Source organism: Leptonychotes weddellii, chromosome 1 (assembly GCF_054177405.1).
Source record: "Leptonychotes weddellii isolate Sample4059 chromosome 1, ASM5417740v2, whole genome shotgun sequence".
In the NCBI taxonomy this organism is placed as follows: Eukaryota; Metazoa; Chordata; class Mammalia; order Carnivora; family Phocidae; genus Leptonychotes; species Leptonychotes weddellii.
The window spans coordinates 91,011,264-91,026,777 of NC_138369.1; the positions used below are offsets into that span (position 1 = coordinate 91,011,264).

At 43.2% G+C, this 15,514-nt stretch overlaps 1 long non-coding RNA gene across 1 annotated transcript; it reads right to left on the minus strand.

Moving 5' to 3' along the window:
* Positions 1 to 869: 869 nt before the first annotated feature.
* Positions 870 to 12,228, minus strand: LOC145717162 (uncharacterized). The gene is made up of 4 exons (XR_014140216.1): positions 11,614 to 12,228; positions 2,933 to 3,039; positions 1,774 to 1,854; positions 870 to 1,289 (listed from the first exon to the last, which is right to left on the minus strand). It is a non-coding gene; the product is annotated as an uncharacterized LOC145717162 (long non-coding RNA).
* Between the last annotated feature and the right edge of the window lie 3,286 nt (positions 12,229 to 15,514).

Below are 15,514 nucleotides of genomic sequence, written 5' to 3' on the forward strand. Positions count from 1 at the left end.
AGAGGTAAGAATGTTGCCCCTCATAAGCTCAGAGATCCCCAAGGCCAAAATTGTCTATGTCAGAGGTTTGTAACTGGGATTCTAGGACAGAATTTAGAGGGCTCATGATTAGTTGGATGGGGGGAACAAAAATCCATCTTTATCTTTACTAACCTCTTTCAGAAATTTAATAACTTTTCTCTTTTAACTGTGATCACAAACCACAGTAGTATTATCAGTCAGCACCTGTGACTTAGTCACAATAGAAATCAGATAATTTTATAGAACATGACTGTTGTCCCAGATATCTCAAAATATTTGCCCTCATCGCTACTACCGAATTATGCAGTTATTCAACCTGCAGTTAGACCTAGCTATTTCATGCTTAATAAAGAGGCACACATGTTATTATAGCACAGATTTAAAAGAATATCCCAATAACTATATTTCAGTATAATCAGATTTCTTTACAACCCAATGTTTGTTTTTTTTTTTTACTGTTTTATTTAAAGACCGTACTCTGAGAGGGGTCCATTAACTTTGCCAGACTGCCAAAGGGATCCATGCCCAATAAAGATTAAGAACCCCTGCTCTAAGTGGGGTTAGAATGGGGCTTGTAAATGTTCCTAAAGGTCTGTGTCAATGTCACTTTATTTACACATTCCTGAGATTCAGCCTCTAGCTCATTGAGCTCTTCCTAACCAAATATGCTGAGGAAGAAGCTGCATCTGTGTAAACATCATCCAGCTAAAGTGTCAGGTTTCCTCCTCTTCTTCACAGTTGTTTGAAGCCAACAGCTAATGGCATTAGAAGGATCAAATATCCTGTATGGCTGGACGAAGAGAGAGGAACTTCTATGGAATTACAACCCAGGCATTTTGGTTGAACCCTGTGAACTTGTTTGCTTTGCCTAGAGTTAAGTGCAACCAAGAAGTGTTCTGAAAATGAAAGAAGTCACAAACCCATAAGTTGTTGGTTTAATTTTCTCCATAGGGAATTACAGCATCACCTAATACCTGCCTAACACTTTGATTATGAAGAGTCCTGCTTCTGATCTAGACGGGGCACAACAGATGGATTTCATCCTGATCTGATCAAGTTACCATTGAGTTAGAAAGGGTTCTGAGGCCATCTCCAGGCTTACGGAGGGAAAAGGTGGTGTGGTCGCTTGCTGGTGGTTGCTATGGTGAGGGGATGTAGCTATGTGCTTGTCCTGTGATTATCCTCAGTCCGGTCCTATTTGGTACCAATGGCCACCTTTACTTGAGACCCAGATAGAAATACCTTCTTGAACATTCCTTTGGTGTCCTCTGTGTTGAAGAGAAAGGAGAACCTCAGTTCCTGTAACTATTTTGCCAACTAATTGATTTAAATTGATGAACAAAGAGCATTAAACATGCCATGACATTGTATAAAACTGCCTGGGATGCCCCAAAATAATATAGCACAACTGATAAAGGGAATTTATTTAAAATAATTTTATCAAAGAAAATGTGATTTCTGTGCTTTCCTCCCACTTATGGGTATCATAAAGTTTGATCTCATGACTTTTGTTCAGAAACATTTCTCCAAACCGGATGCTTACTGACTCAGTTTCCTTCGCTGTCTTTCTCTTGTAGGCCATGATAGGCAGGGTTAAAGCTGTCTTGCATTTACAGAGGGCTCTGGCTTTTACAAAGCAGTTTTTATACTCTCTCCTGAGGCATCTCTCAACAGGCAGAAAAGCTCAGTTGTTATCATTATTCCCATTTTACAGATAAAGAAACTGGGGCTCCAAGAACTAGGGTGACTTACCCAGGATCTTACTGTCAGTTCAGTGCTCTCTCAACCACAAGATGTTGCCTTCCAGCGTCTGCTTGCTTATATCAGGGTCTTCTAAAGAAAGGAAATATGTTTTTTGTTTGTTTGTTTTGAGAGGGGGGAAAGGGCAGAGGGAGAGGGAGAGAGAGAATCCCAAGTAGGCTCCACACCCAGCACGGAACCTGACACGGAGCTCGATCTCACGATCCCGAGATCATGATCTGAGCCAAAATGAAGACTTGGTCGTCTAACTGACTGAGCCACCCAGGGGCCCCAAAGAAATCTTTTAAAAGGAAAACAAAAACAAACCAACATTCCTATATGATCAAAATGTACTGTCATCCACCTATCAACTCTTCCCAATGTTAGCCAGGCTAGATGTGACATTTCTGGTTTTCTTCTCTTTCCTCCTACTTTAGCAGAATTTAAAGAATCTGCTTAACCATTTGTACTTCATCCTTCCACCAGTCCAATTTCAATTAATGGGCCCCCAAGCCAGGATTCTAGTACAGCTCACCAGGCATCCTAGTTTGTGATTTTTGTTAGTTTTGTTGTTATTGTTTGCTTGTCTTTGGCTTTTATTAGAAAGGATGAAATAGGCAATTTGTCTGACATATAGGTATTGACTAGCTGGGAAGGGCTGTTAGTTTCTGCTGATTAAAATACTCAAGAAAAGAAGATGGATGGATTTGCTGGATTGCCTTAAATGAAACTGACTAAGGTGGTAGTTCACGGGGTAATTCATGGTTTCTAGCAATCCTCTTAAACCAGTGGTTGGGACCCCGGCCCACATTTTGTCCCAGCTGCTACTGAAATCCTCTGATCTCCCTTTACCCACACCATAACCTTGGGCTTCAGCTACAAGAGCAGAAGCGGTCCATATTTCTTCTAATCTTGTACATGCATTTGTGCACCAACTATGAGCCAGTCACCCTCAAAAACGTGCAGTCAACTTAGAAACAGACAAGTTAAAGGGTAACTCTAATGCAAAACAAGTAACTCTACAGAGTGCATGATTATGAACCCCAGTCTTTGGGGCTCAGGGAAAACTCCTGGAGGAAGAGACATTTAAGCTAAAACCTTAAAGGAGAGTAGGAGAAAGCAAGGGGAAGAAGCAAGGAAACTTGTGTAAAAGGAGAGAAGGCAGGGGCACCTGGGTGGCTCAGTGCGTTGAGTGTCCGACTCTTGATCTCAGCGCAGGTCTTGATCTCAGGGTCGTGAATTCAAGCCCCACATTGGGCCCCATGCTGGGTGTGGAGCCTATTAAAAAAAAAAAAAGTGAGTTTAGGGAAGAGGGTGAGGCTCTAGAGCAGAGAGTGTAAGCTCTGGGGTGGAGGTGGGAGAAATGCAGTGGGAACAAAGCTGGAGAAGTAAGCAAGGACCAAGATCATAAGCAATTTCAAAATCGTACTAAGACTTTAGGGCCATATTCTGAGAGCAATGGGTAGTTGCTTTAACATTGATTTTGTAATCTCTGCTTTGGCTGCTCTGTGGAGTTGAAGGGAATCAGACTGCAAGCAGGGAGGCCAGCCTTAACCCAGGTGAAGGGTTCTAATCTCCTGAAATACACTAGAGAGAGTGGAGATGAAGAGAAAGAATTCAGGACTCCTCAGGTCAGTATCCTCGTGTTGTGGGCAGTTCTTGCTCACTCCCCTTCATTGGGTTACTATTTTAAGGTTGCTGGCTTTGAGCTGTTTTCCCTCAGCCTGAGCTGCAGGCATTGAGCACAGAGAAGCTCCTGAGTTAGTAAGAACACAGGTTGGTCAAGCACAGGGAGTCTGCAGAAGGGTTCTTTTTGGGATCTCAAGTCAAATGATCCAGTCCAGGGTTTGTAAATATGTTTCATTACAGACGCCAGTTCTGATGCTAGAGGCTGATGCAGGTGTTGCAAGTTTATCTTAGGATACACCAGGAAGTAAGGAAGCAGAGGAAACCATCTTGACAGAGATCAAACCAAGCTTCATGGAGGACCGAAATGTTCCTCTAGACACCACAGTAACCCCAGAGGCTCAAAGCAGTCTGGTAGCCAGAATTTCTCTGCCTCTGCTTTCATGCCATAATCAACTACCAAATCCCCAACTACCAAATCTCATAGTTTCTACTGCGTCATGGCTTCTGCTCACCACATTTTGTGTGTTGGCCTCAGTCTCCACACCTTGGCAGTCCTAAGCCTATATCTCTCTAGGAACTCCAAAGACCAGAAATCAACTTCCCTGATAGTTCAAACAGAACACTCCTAGAGAAGATTATTATTGGTTCCTTTTTAGGTCCTGTGCCTATCCCTGCACCAATCACTGAGGGTAGGGAGATGGAGATACACATGTCATCAGGGATTTAGAGTCCTATCTCAGCCGCATGTTGTGGGAAGGAGTGCTCCAAGAAAGTGGTGATCCATGAACAACCTGAAAGTAATTTTTCTGAAAAGAAAAAAAGTGTCCTTGGCAGGTACTTTGGGCTTCATGGCCTGTTCTGAAGATGATATGTTCCTAAATAAAAGTAAATGCTTTCACAATTTCAAGTTTCAATTTCTTCTCCTAGAAAATAAGAATTTGTCAGATTGAATGTTAACTGGTTTTTAAATAAATCTCAAATCTGTAGAACACTCATAAGACCATGGGGTATGGGCAGGAAGGAACAAAACAAAGAAAAACTATTATATACTGTCTATTTCTCAATCAAGAGTCTTTTATTTTTTTCTAAAGATTTTATTTCTTTATTTGAGAGAGAGAGAGAATAGGGGGAGGGGCCAAGGGAGAAGCAGACTCCCCGCTGAGCAGGGAGTCTGACGTGGGACTGGATCCCAGGACCCTGAGATCATGACCTGAGCCAAAAGCAGATGCTTGACTGACTGAGCCACCCAGGCACCCCTCAAGAGTCTTTTAGTAACAAACAGTACCAACTGTGTTTCTTTGGTTGCAAGCAACAGAAATCAACACTGGCAAATCTAAGCAAAGTAAAATGTATTGGGAGAATATCGAAAGGAAACAGACAGGGCATCTCTGGGGGCTTTGAAACAGGAATCCTAGGACTGGTAGGCCTTATAGCAGGACAATGTGTCTGAGCACGTCACTGGGGTGAAAGAGTTTTATATGTTCACGTAGGTGGTGAAATTATAAAGAAAAGCAAGAAAATCACCTTTGCAAAAGTTGGGATATGGTAACCTCAAGAAGTAAAGATAGGATTGGCTACACAATTTATAGGCCCCATGCAAAATGCAGAATCATTTGTTGAAAGATTATAGAGTTTCAAGATGGCAACTGCAGAACATTAACCCAAGCCCCAGACACTTCCGAGCAGGGAGTCCTGTGTGGCTGCCCATCTCACACACCCATGAAGTCATCCCTGAATGAGGACAAGGGTTTCAGTTGGTGAGAGGCACAGAGGAGGCTCTAGGAGGCAAATAATCATGATAGTGATACTACATGAGCACTTGCTTCAATTCTTTATAAATCTTTCGTGTAGTTTTATGTGCTCTTCCCAAAGTGTTGTTATATTTTACAATTAAAAAAAATGTGACCATACCTCCTGTCCTGTATTAATCATACAACATTCAATATGCCAGAAGAAAGAGTCTGAGTGGCCAAGTTCAGACTGCCATAGAGGAATAGTAATCTAGTAATAGTAACAAAAATGAGAAGGCAAACAAGATCAAGATGAAGAAGAAGAAGAATGCCAAGTAGAGGAGCTCATAGTTACTGAGCAGTTATTCCATGTTTGAGTTGCTATCTGAATTCACTCATTAAACATTCCTTATCACCCTGAGAGATAGGAACCTCCCCCTTCAGCTTCCAGAGTGGGCAGTGGGTGCTTGAACTTACAACTATAATCTCACACTGTGAGGGAGCGTGAATTCCCTAAAAGGAAAGCAGGGATGTTGGGATATAGAATGGTTGTGGGTAGCCAAGAAAGGCCAAAATCCACTACATCAAGTAAGAAAAGAAGGCTTTACTACAGGCTTTTCTTTTTTGCATTTAATAACCATTTGTCAGTTTCCAAAGTTGAATGCCCTATGCTAGCTAACAGAGAAACAGAATTGAACAATACAGTGACCTTCAAGTTACTATCCTATGTCACCAAGAAAAAAGGGGGAAAAAGGGGAGAAAATACCTCTAAAGAAAATTCACTTACAAAGAAATAATATATGAAGTGCTTAGTAACTAAAGAAATGAGTGGTGGGCGTGTCCAGGGTCATCATTATCACATTACACGTTGCATTCCCAAGGTAGCTTCAGCCCTGCAAAGATGGACCCAGAAACCTAAACCCCGTAGGAGGCCATCTCCTCCCCAATGCATGTGCCCTCGGAGGTAACCTAGCCACAGACATCACTGCTCTCTTGCCCGCCTGGCACAGCTGAGGAGCACACTGTCCATATTAGATTCACAGCCATGCAAAGCTGCCAAGAGAGGGGCTCACGAAGAGGCAGAAATCTGGAAATGCCATTAGCGACAGATGCAGCCCAGCATGCATGTCTGCGGAGGCACCGGCTCTGGCCCTTGGGACCGAGGCAGTTTCATCTCAGATCCTGACAGCCACTCAGGGCTGACCTGAGAACAGCGTGAGCGGGAGGCGGGCCACACAGAAGGAGCCTGTAAAACCAGGCCAGTTGTTGGACACAAGGGTTCAAGTCCTTGGAGGCTGTCCAACCCGACGTTTGAATTAGGAACCTGAGATCCTCCCTCCACCATTTCACCCTGGGCAAGTTACTTCCCCTCTCCCTGCCTCGTTTCCCGTGTGCAAAATGGGGATGACATATTCTGGGGTTGCTAGGATTAAATGAGATGATCCATAGACACGCGCAGTGGCGATTATCGTTAACTGTGTCCTATGTAAAATGAGGGAATGAATGAAAGGATCTCTAAGTCCCTTTCTTTTTTTTTTTTTTTAAGATTTTATTTATTTATTTGAGAGAGAGAGAATGAGAGAGAGCACATGAGAGCGGGGAGGATCAGAGGGAGCAGCAGACTCCCTGACGAGCAGGGAGCCGGATGCGGGACTCGATCCCGGGACTCCAGGATCGTGACCTGAGCCTAAGGCAGTCGCTTAACCAACTGAGCCACCCAGGCGCCCTCTAAGTCCCTTTCTGATAGTGACATTCGGTGACAGTCTTGAAGCAAAAGTACTTATGACTTTGAATTTCTATTAACAGAAATAGCTGTTCCATTGAAGGCGCTATCTGTGCGTGGATTTTCACGTCTGTTTTTATGCCTGTTAAAATCTCTGATGATCTTCACGCGCTGGTTCATGCAAAAGACGGCTCTTTTAACCTAACCGCGTGAACATTTACAACCGGGGCAGCCAAATGCTGAATAGGGAGGAGAAGTTGGAAACTGACTTTATCTATTTTTAATCAGTCCTACCTTCTACAGAGCGTTCATTCAGGAAGGCATGACTTGAGGCCGAAAGGGGCACACATCAGTGCGAGGAAAGGTCACATGATAGGAGACTTCTAGATTTAGAAGTTCAACGTGGAGATTATACTTGCTGAAAATATTCTTAATGTATATTTTAGTGGTAAATTGTTAACATTCTTTCCATATTTCCTAACCTCAGCTATTCCCTTTCCTCCACTGTGGTTAAGGGGAAAATTCAGGAACGGGTAACTTTCAGAGAACTGAGGAGACAGGACTTTGCCTGTGGTCAGAGAAAAAAAAAAATCAAAAAGGGAAATTTCAGTTGCTTCGAAGCTGGTCTGTGAAAAGTCAGCGCAGGGGAAAGGCAGTGGGAGGAGGCCTCTCGGGGGGCCCAGCTGAGGCTCCAACTCCCCATTTGTCTTAATTTGGCTTGTGGTTCTGCAGCCCCAGGAAAACACAGGCTTGCACTAACGTAGCCCAGGCAAAATATTGGATGGAAGAAAGTTTAGACATTTTGTACAAGCTACAGAAAATAAAAGCAATAAACTGCAAAAGCAAATGCGACTTTTCCTGATGGAGGGGTACTGTAACTTCTCAAAGCCAGTTTGAAAGTCCTCAAACACATCCTCAAAGAAACTGGACTGTTTATTGTGGTGTCACATTTATGACCCACATAAGTAGCAGTCAACTAATATTGTTATAAAACTCTGATTTATAGGCACTTATATTGGATTTTTCCTCCTATTTGACAGGACCGCGTCCCTATTTGCATGAGGAATTCCTGTTGTTACTGGGGATGGTGGCTCTCCAGTGGCCGGAATGGTGACTGTGATGACAATTTAACATATTCCATTTTTTCAGGGGGCAAAAGTCACACGCATATGGTTGGAGTCTTGGTAGAGTGGCTCTTTTCAATTTCCATTATGTTGATACAAAGAATTTCCCGGGAAAAAGATCTCTCTAATAAAATTATGAATAAATCATTTGGACTGATCCCAGATGGAGAAACCAATGTGATTTTTAAGAAGTTGAAACCTTCAGATTTTTCAGCAAGATTCTTGGTAAATTCTTTTTTTTTTTTTTTTAACAGCAGCAAACCACAAATTGGTCTTGGGAATCCTGTAGATCGGATCTGTGAGCAGGGGACTAAGAACGATGACGCCAATAATCCAGCAAATGGTTGCTTTCTGCCCCCCACCCCCCACCCGCCGAAGGAACAACTACTCTTTCAGAGCCAACTCCTGACTTCAGGGCTCCCACAGTCCTGCTCTCTGAAAGCCCTGTAAAAAGCTAGGGGGGAGGAAGGCAATCATTTTCAAGAGATCACATTCAGTTTTATTAAAAAACCAAAACAGCTGGGGCATTGATTTGCAAGCTCTGTAATGCCATTGGTATGCCTGACCTGGCCAAGATATTAAAAAGATATTTAGGGAAATGTCAGTAAGTGTCTCAGGCACAAGCTTTGGCATATTCAAACGGCATTATGGTGCTTTGGGTAATTCATCTTCCTTTATGTTTCGCTATGCATGCAGAAGGGAGGGAACGTTTACAGAATGATTTACTGTGACACATCCCTCCTTATGAAAGCATGTCCCGCTCGCCGGTACTCCGGGCTAATCTGCCCCCTCCCAGATGCTCAGCCATATGTCCCATGCTTGGCGTGAGCAACAATTGTGTTGGTGGGGAATGATTCCTGGGATCTGAGTGTTTTTAGCAGAAATCCCAGAAAGCTCTGAGACTGCTGGCTCAGGTAGAAAAGCAGCAGGAAAGGGCTCATCAGTTTGGGGCTAAGTATTTTTAAAGATGTCCTGTGGTTTAACCACAGGATGGAGGGAGATTTAGTGTCTCCTCAGACCCTGGAGGGTTGCTGAGAGAGGAGTTTGGGCTTCAGTGGAGCAACTCTGCACTGTTGCTGGCCTCCCGGCTTGGGTTCTTTCTTGCCTAGCCTCTCGCTGGCCACTCTCTGACTCCCGGCAGCGGCCGCATTCCTCGGTTTGCCAGAACCTGGCATCCCAGCCTTTCCCAGCTGCACACAGTACAGCTCGCTTTGTGCAAGGAGCTGCTGCTTTGACCAAGTGTGTTTCTAGCCCCTGCCTATTGCGACGCTACTCTTGGAATGAAATCAACATTTATTGAACACGACTACATTCTATGTAAAACATCCTGCTAGGCCCCATGAAAGACAGAAAGCAAGTCGGCATGAAATAGATCTTTGCCTCAAGAAATCAACGGTCTAGTTGTGAATTAATGCTCCCGCCTTATGTACTGGTATACCCTAGACAAGGTTCTTAACCTCTTCGTACCTCAGTTTTTCCATCTGTAAAGTGGGGAGAATAACAGGACATAGGATTGCTGCCTATATAAACTAATGTGCACAATGCTTAGAATAGTACGGGGCACATAATAAGCACTCAATGAATTTTAGCTAGTTTTGAGCCCTAGTTGGAAGAAAAAGGAAAAAAGAAAAGTAAAATAATATGTCTCTGCCATACTCTGTAATAAGAGTTTTATATATGTAAACATAATGCTCCCACTACAGGATAAGGCAGGTATTACTATTACCCTTTCATTTTTGAGTAAGGAAGATCTGCCAGGTTAATAACTTGTACGGGTTTCCAATGTTGACAGAGCTTACAGTTAAGGCCAAAAGTCCTTGGTGACAAAGCCCATGATTTTGAGAAGACAAAGAATTTAAAATGTAATTAATGCTTCCAAGACACCAGAAGATGTGTGGCAAGGTGCTAGCTGACTGATTCCCAACACATCACACAGGAAGACATCGCTGTGAGAGTTCACTTCCAAATGGAACATCAGGGAAAGAAGGCTGACTGGAAAAGGTGGGGTTGGAAGACAATCTTGAGGGATGAGTGTAATTTTGGAAGGGTAGCAAAGGCCCATTGACGGTGTGAGCAATCATGTGGAAGGAGAACATTGCACCATCTCTCTGAGAGACTGAGCACAAACTGGTTGACCAAAGCCAAGAGCTCAGGAAAGTCTAAAGATGGCAGGTTTGAACACTTTCCTCTGGGCATCGGGGGTTGATGGAGTACCTTGGCAGTGCCTTGGAAAAGTGCGTGCTGCTACAGTATATTAAATAAGCTGGAAAGTAAGAGTCTGTTAGGAGGCCAGTGTGGTCCTCTTCACCAGAACTCTCACCGGTTTCCTTGAGGATGGTGGCAGAGAAAACAGAGATGCAGAAAACCAATGACCTACACAAAAGGGGTGACTGAAAAGGGTTGACAGAGAGGCTCTTCCCAGAGGTCTTGGTAGGGCTGGACTCTGCCATCAGGGATCGAGTCATCCTCTGCAGCTTTTACCAACGCAAGCCCTGAAGGGGCAGAGCGTGAGGTGCAATTGCTGGACTCTGGCGGGGGAGCTGAAAGCAGAGGGCCGCCTGGCAGGAGCCGTGACTCTGGGTGGAGGGACACAGCCAAGCTGCCATAACCAGCAGGGAGGTAGCCAGGAAAATAAATACCCCATCTTCCCTCCTCCCTCCTCCCGCCTCTCTCCTGCCAGTGCCCCGGGCAAGGGAGTCTTCTCTTCAGTCCATTTAGATCATCGGGCAGAGGACAGGATGGAGAAGAGTCGAGAACGACCCCGGGGGTGCGAATGGAAGACTAGCAACATAGAAGGTTTGTTATGGGATTAGATAATTGACATGGCCCAGAGCCTGGCACACACAAGACACCGAAGACTTGAGGGTTATTATGATTTCTTAGTGTTTTTCCTGCTTTGGTTGGCTTGGTATTCATGTACTCAGCTCAGCCCCTCTGGCCTCACCACAATCAAAAATGTTCTCAAATCCCTTCAGTAGCATGAGAAGTGAAGTGACTCACTGAAAAGCCAATTGAGTTTTTTGCCTGCAATCTTTGGCCCCCCCCTTTTTTTTTTTTTTAAGGAAGCTTTAAAAAAAAAAGGGAGGCTTGGAAATCATCTTTTTAAAACACAACCTTTGTGATTTGTTTTATTGGAAGTTCTTAACCAAGGAAAGGGGCTTGTTTGTTTAGATTGCTATGCAACAGGAGGCATTGAGTAAATGGTTTCTCAGTTTTTATTATTTTAAACTTCACCCAGGAGAAAATTGATCCAAGTTTAAGAAAGAGAGAGAAGGAATGGAATATAGGCTCTAGTGTTTTCAGATTTCTAAATGGCACTGCAAATAGTAGAACCTTAAAACAAACATTTACATATGGAAAACTACCTTCATGTTCTCACTTTCAAGGTAAAATCAAAAGAAAATATGTCTTCATCTATCCAAACAAATTTTTTTTTCCAGCCGATTTATATATATATGCTACATGCTGAATAACCATGTGAAGTTGAAAAATGTATCACTTTTACCAAATATCAGCAAAAGGCGGAGCGGTTCTGCAAGAATTTTTTGTCATTTCCCTCCTGGCCCTGGACGAGCACAAAGCGCCAGGCTCAGATAGCAGCCCGAGGTGAAGAGAGCAAGGGGCAGATGCCTCCCCGAAGTCTCACCTGATTTTAAGCTCAGTCCTCAGGGTTGTTTCCCAGAGCTTCAAATTCCCCCCTCGCACGATTTTTCATTCTGCCAAGGGGTTTCTAATTGACACTCACGTTGGTGCTGACTCTATCAGATTGGCAGGCTTGATGTCATTTCTGAATTTTCTGTCCAAGCTAGGGGAGAGAAGGACATGAGTCGAGTGCCCTGAACTTGGTTAAATCAGACATCTGGAAGCCAATGGTGGAGAAAGAGAGCAAAGGTTAGGAGGAAAATAACACTCAGTAGCAACCAGCAAAACAAACTTTTGTCTGGAGCAACAAGAAGGCACTGCAAACAGAGATCAGCTCCTGTGGTACCAGCTCATCTTTTTAAAAACAATGTCTTACTGCTTTATCTAAGGTTAGATTATACAAAAAAGTAACAAGAAGTAAATAAAGATAATTAAAATACCACTACCCAAAGACTGCCAATACTAACCCTTTGACACATCTCCTGCCAGTTTTTTTTAAACACATACATATTCTACATGCAGATGTATGTAAGTAAGATTGCGAAGAGATACGATGAATATTTTTCAAACTAAAAAACAGGATTATTTTACCTCTGTAGTTTTATGCCTTGTATTTTAAGCCTGACGTTATATTTACACATTTTTCCATTTCATAAAATATTCTTGGAATGGCTATTTTTTTTTAAATTCGCTCCATCATAGTTGTCCAGCAGATGTAGCATGATTTATTTCCCCAACCTCGTATTGTTGGCATTCATGTTGTTTCCAATTTTTTACTATTTGAAGGATATCCATCAAAATATTATTTGTAAGAATATCTTTATAATTCTGTCTGTGGGATAAATTCCTAGAAGTGAAAATACTGGGTGAGAAGCACTTAAAACACAGGGCTCAAACTGCCATCTAGAAAAGTTATGCTAACTCTTGGTCTTGTGGGAAGTTTACGAAAATACCCATTGCGTTACGCTCCACCAATCCCAAGACTTATCATCTTTAAAAATCTTTGCATATTTGAGAGGTGGAAAATGGTGCCTTGATATTTTAAAATTTCATTTTCTTTCTAAGCGTTTATTGGCCATGCCAAACCAGCTTAGCTATCTCTGAAAAAACTAGTTTTCTTGTGAGTAGACCTTGGAGTGCCCATTCCCTGAGAAAAATCAACTTCCATGGGTCATGTGAACACACCCTCTTAAAATAAATGCCATAAAATCCCCATCAGCCTGAATTTTAATAATAATGCCACCATGGATTCTCTCCTGTCACATTGTGTAATACAGTCAGACCAGCTTTCAAAGTCTGCCGTGCCCTGAAATTACAAACACATTCTGTGGCAGGAAACGATGGCAATTCTCCAAGCTAGAATGACAAGTGAGCATCTCTATCACTCTGAGCCCACAGGGTGATGGAACGGGGACACGGGACCAAGTGTCATGGGTATCCAACAGCAACCTGACACTTGTTCACCCCTCACATGTCAAGGGCTTCCTAATCTTTGTGTCAATTACCCCTTTGACAGTCTGGTGAAGTCTACAGGTCCCTTCTCAGAATAATAGCTTTAACTGCATAAAAGAAAACACATAATTATAAAGGAATCTAATTACATTGAAATTTTGTTATCAAAATGTTTACAAAAATCTATGGCTTCGTCATATATGTGCTTATTTATTAAACACTAAATAACAAGAACTAGTGGGAGATCTAACTACCATAATTGCAAAGTGGTAATGAGGGTAAAGATAATTCAAGATCTCTACCACAACTAATAGGAGAATACTTATTACTTCTATTAGTGATGGAGTCCAAGTACTACAAATACTGTTGTGGTTTGTTGCCTGCATTCGTAATGAAGGAAATGCTTCCTTTCAATGGGAGGTTAATAAAAGATGTAAGTTCCACTCCCCCGTCCCCCCATCATGGAATGCCTGAGTTCTCTCCATGGGACCTACGGTCACATGAAGTGCTCTGAAAGTTGGAAATTATGTCAATGCATTATCTCCACCTCCTCCCACTTGCAGAAATGTGACATTTTCTCTGGGCCCTATCCATTATTTTTCTTGCTCTAATTACTACCGTTCTGGGAAGCTGTTGGAACGGGGTGGTAGGGTTGGCCACAGTGGAAGATCTTAGTCAAAGGGTTGAAGCCACTGAGTTAAAAATACTGTACTTGATGAAGTTGTAGAGCTGCGTGCTCTGATCACGTGCTATGCCCAGCGTGGCGCTGTCTACCGTGCCCGAGAGTCAGCAGCTCGGACTACAGCTTTGCCACTAACCAGCTTGTGTGACTGCGAAAAAGCCTCTTGAGCTCCTTAAGCCTCAGATTTTCTTAACTCAAAAAATCATTTGGAAAAGACCAACCTTAAGTTCCCCTCCCAGCTCTCATAAGAGGTAAAACTGCCAATGTATTTGGACAGTTGATGTATCTTTCCAAAAGAGTTCTTCAGCATCCAGAACAGAAAGCCTTACCTGTTTTCTAAAATAAAGTTTTTATCCCTTTCCCTGTCCCCATTTGTCCCCTTTTCCACTTTTTCCCTCATCCTTCTTTGAAAATAAAGTCTTTGTCTTTTCCTTAAAGCAACTTCAGAACTTGAATTCTTACGTCGATTTTAAAGGAGAACTCAGTTTGTCTGGATATTCAGTCTAGCACACCACCTCTCCTCTCCAGGTCTAAATGCCTAGGACAACCAGTCTCCATTCTGGCCTTGGTTTTAATGTTCCCCAACCTCCATTCATAAAGCATCCTTTCTTCCTCAGGAGGTGTGCCTTTTTCTGTGAGGCCTGAGGCAGGAGCTTCTTAATTTTCTGTGTTGGTGCACTGAAGAAGTTGAGTATTCCTTTCTCCTACTCAAATGGAGTTCATGGGGTAAATATTTCTCATGAATTTTCCTTCCTAATCACCCAAGGTTGTTAAACACTTGGCAGTCTGCTCTGTTCAAGTGGTCGAGGCCAGATTCAGGGAGAGCTTGAGCTTCAGGTGCCAGAGTGAACAGGAGTGCTGGATAAATGAGGGAGCCTGGCAGGAACACCATGGGCCCCTTGGGCCCTAAGAATACTAACAAGGCTGAAGGGAGAGCCTCAGAGGCAGCCCTACTCTTGGCAAGCCCAGGCAGGGTTCCCTTTGATGTGAAGTCTTGCCTGATACTGCTTTGTGTGTCTGCATTTGTCCTTGGCAGGTAGAAGGCAGTTCCTTTCCAACAATGAGGTGCCCTTGTGTATTGCTGCCATCCACTGAAACAGTGATGCATGTAAGCAGCTCCCAGGGTGACAGGGGAGGCGGGAGGGACCTGGGAGGCTGGGGTTGGTGTGTGTGTGGGGGGGAGGACACTCAAGGAGAGCCCAAGTGCCAAGGATGTTAGCAAGGAAGCTGAGACAGTCCTGGGAGTCTGCACCCCGGTTCTCAAAACATTTTACCTTGAGGTAGGAACAGTTTGAAAGGGATACAGAGTAATTAGGAGCAAAATGATGAAAGTTATTTCCTTTGATTGAAACACAAAGAAGTTTAGAAATATGGATTGCAATTGCCTGAAGTTGGTCTGGGCCAAATAGTGGCCTATGAATGTGAATTATCACAACTGGCTCGACTTTTCTTAGGTTCTATAGATATTATTAATGCTGTTCTCTAAATAGTTCCAGTCCTCTGTCCTTTCAAGCACAAGGTGGAATGTACCTCCAGGTCTCCTTGTGGTTGGATAGGACCATGTGACTCGTTCTAGCCAATGAGTAGAAGTGATAAGGGTCTCTTCCAGACCAGAGTATTGAATTACCGATGCAAAAGTCTCCAGAGCTTTCTTTCGTCTTTGGAATGGGGGCCACCAGTATTTGAGATGGTAGCTTTTCCATCAGCTTGAGTCTTCAAATATCTATTATGTTAGACTCCAGCTGCCAAACCATAAGAGATAAGTAGCATG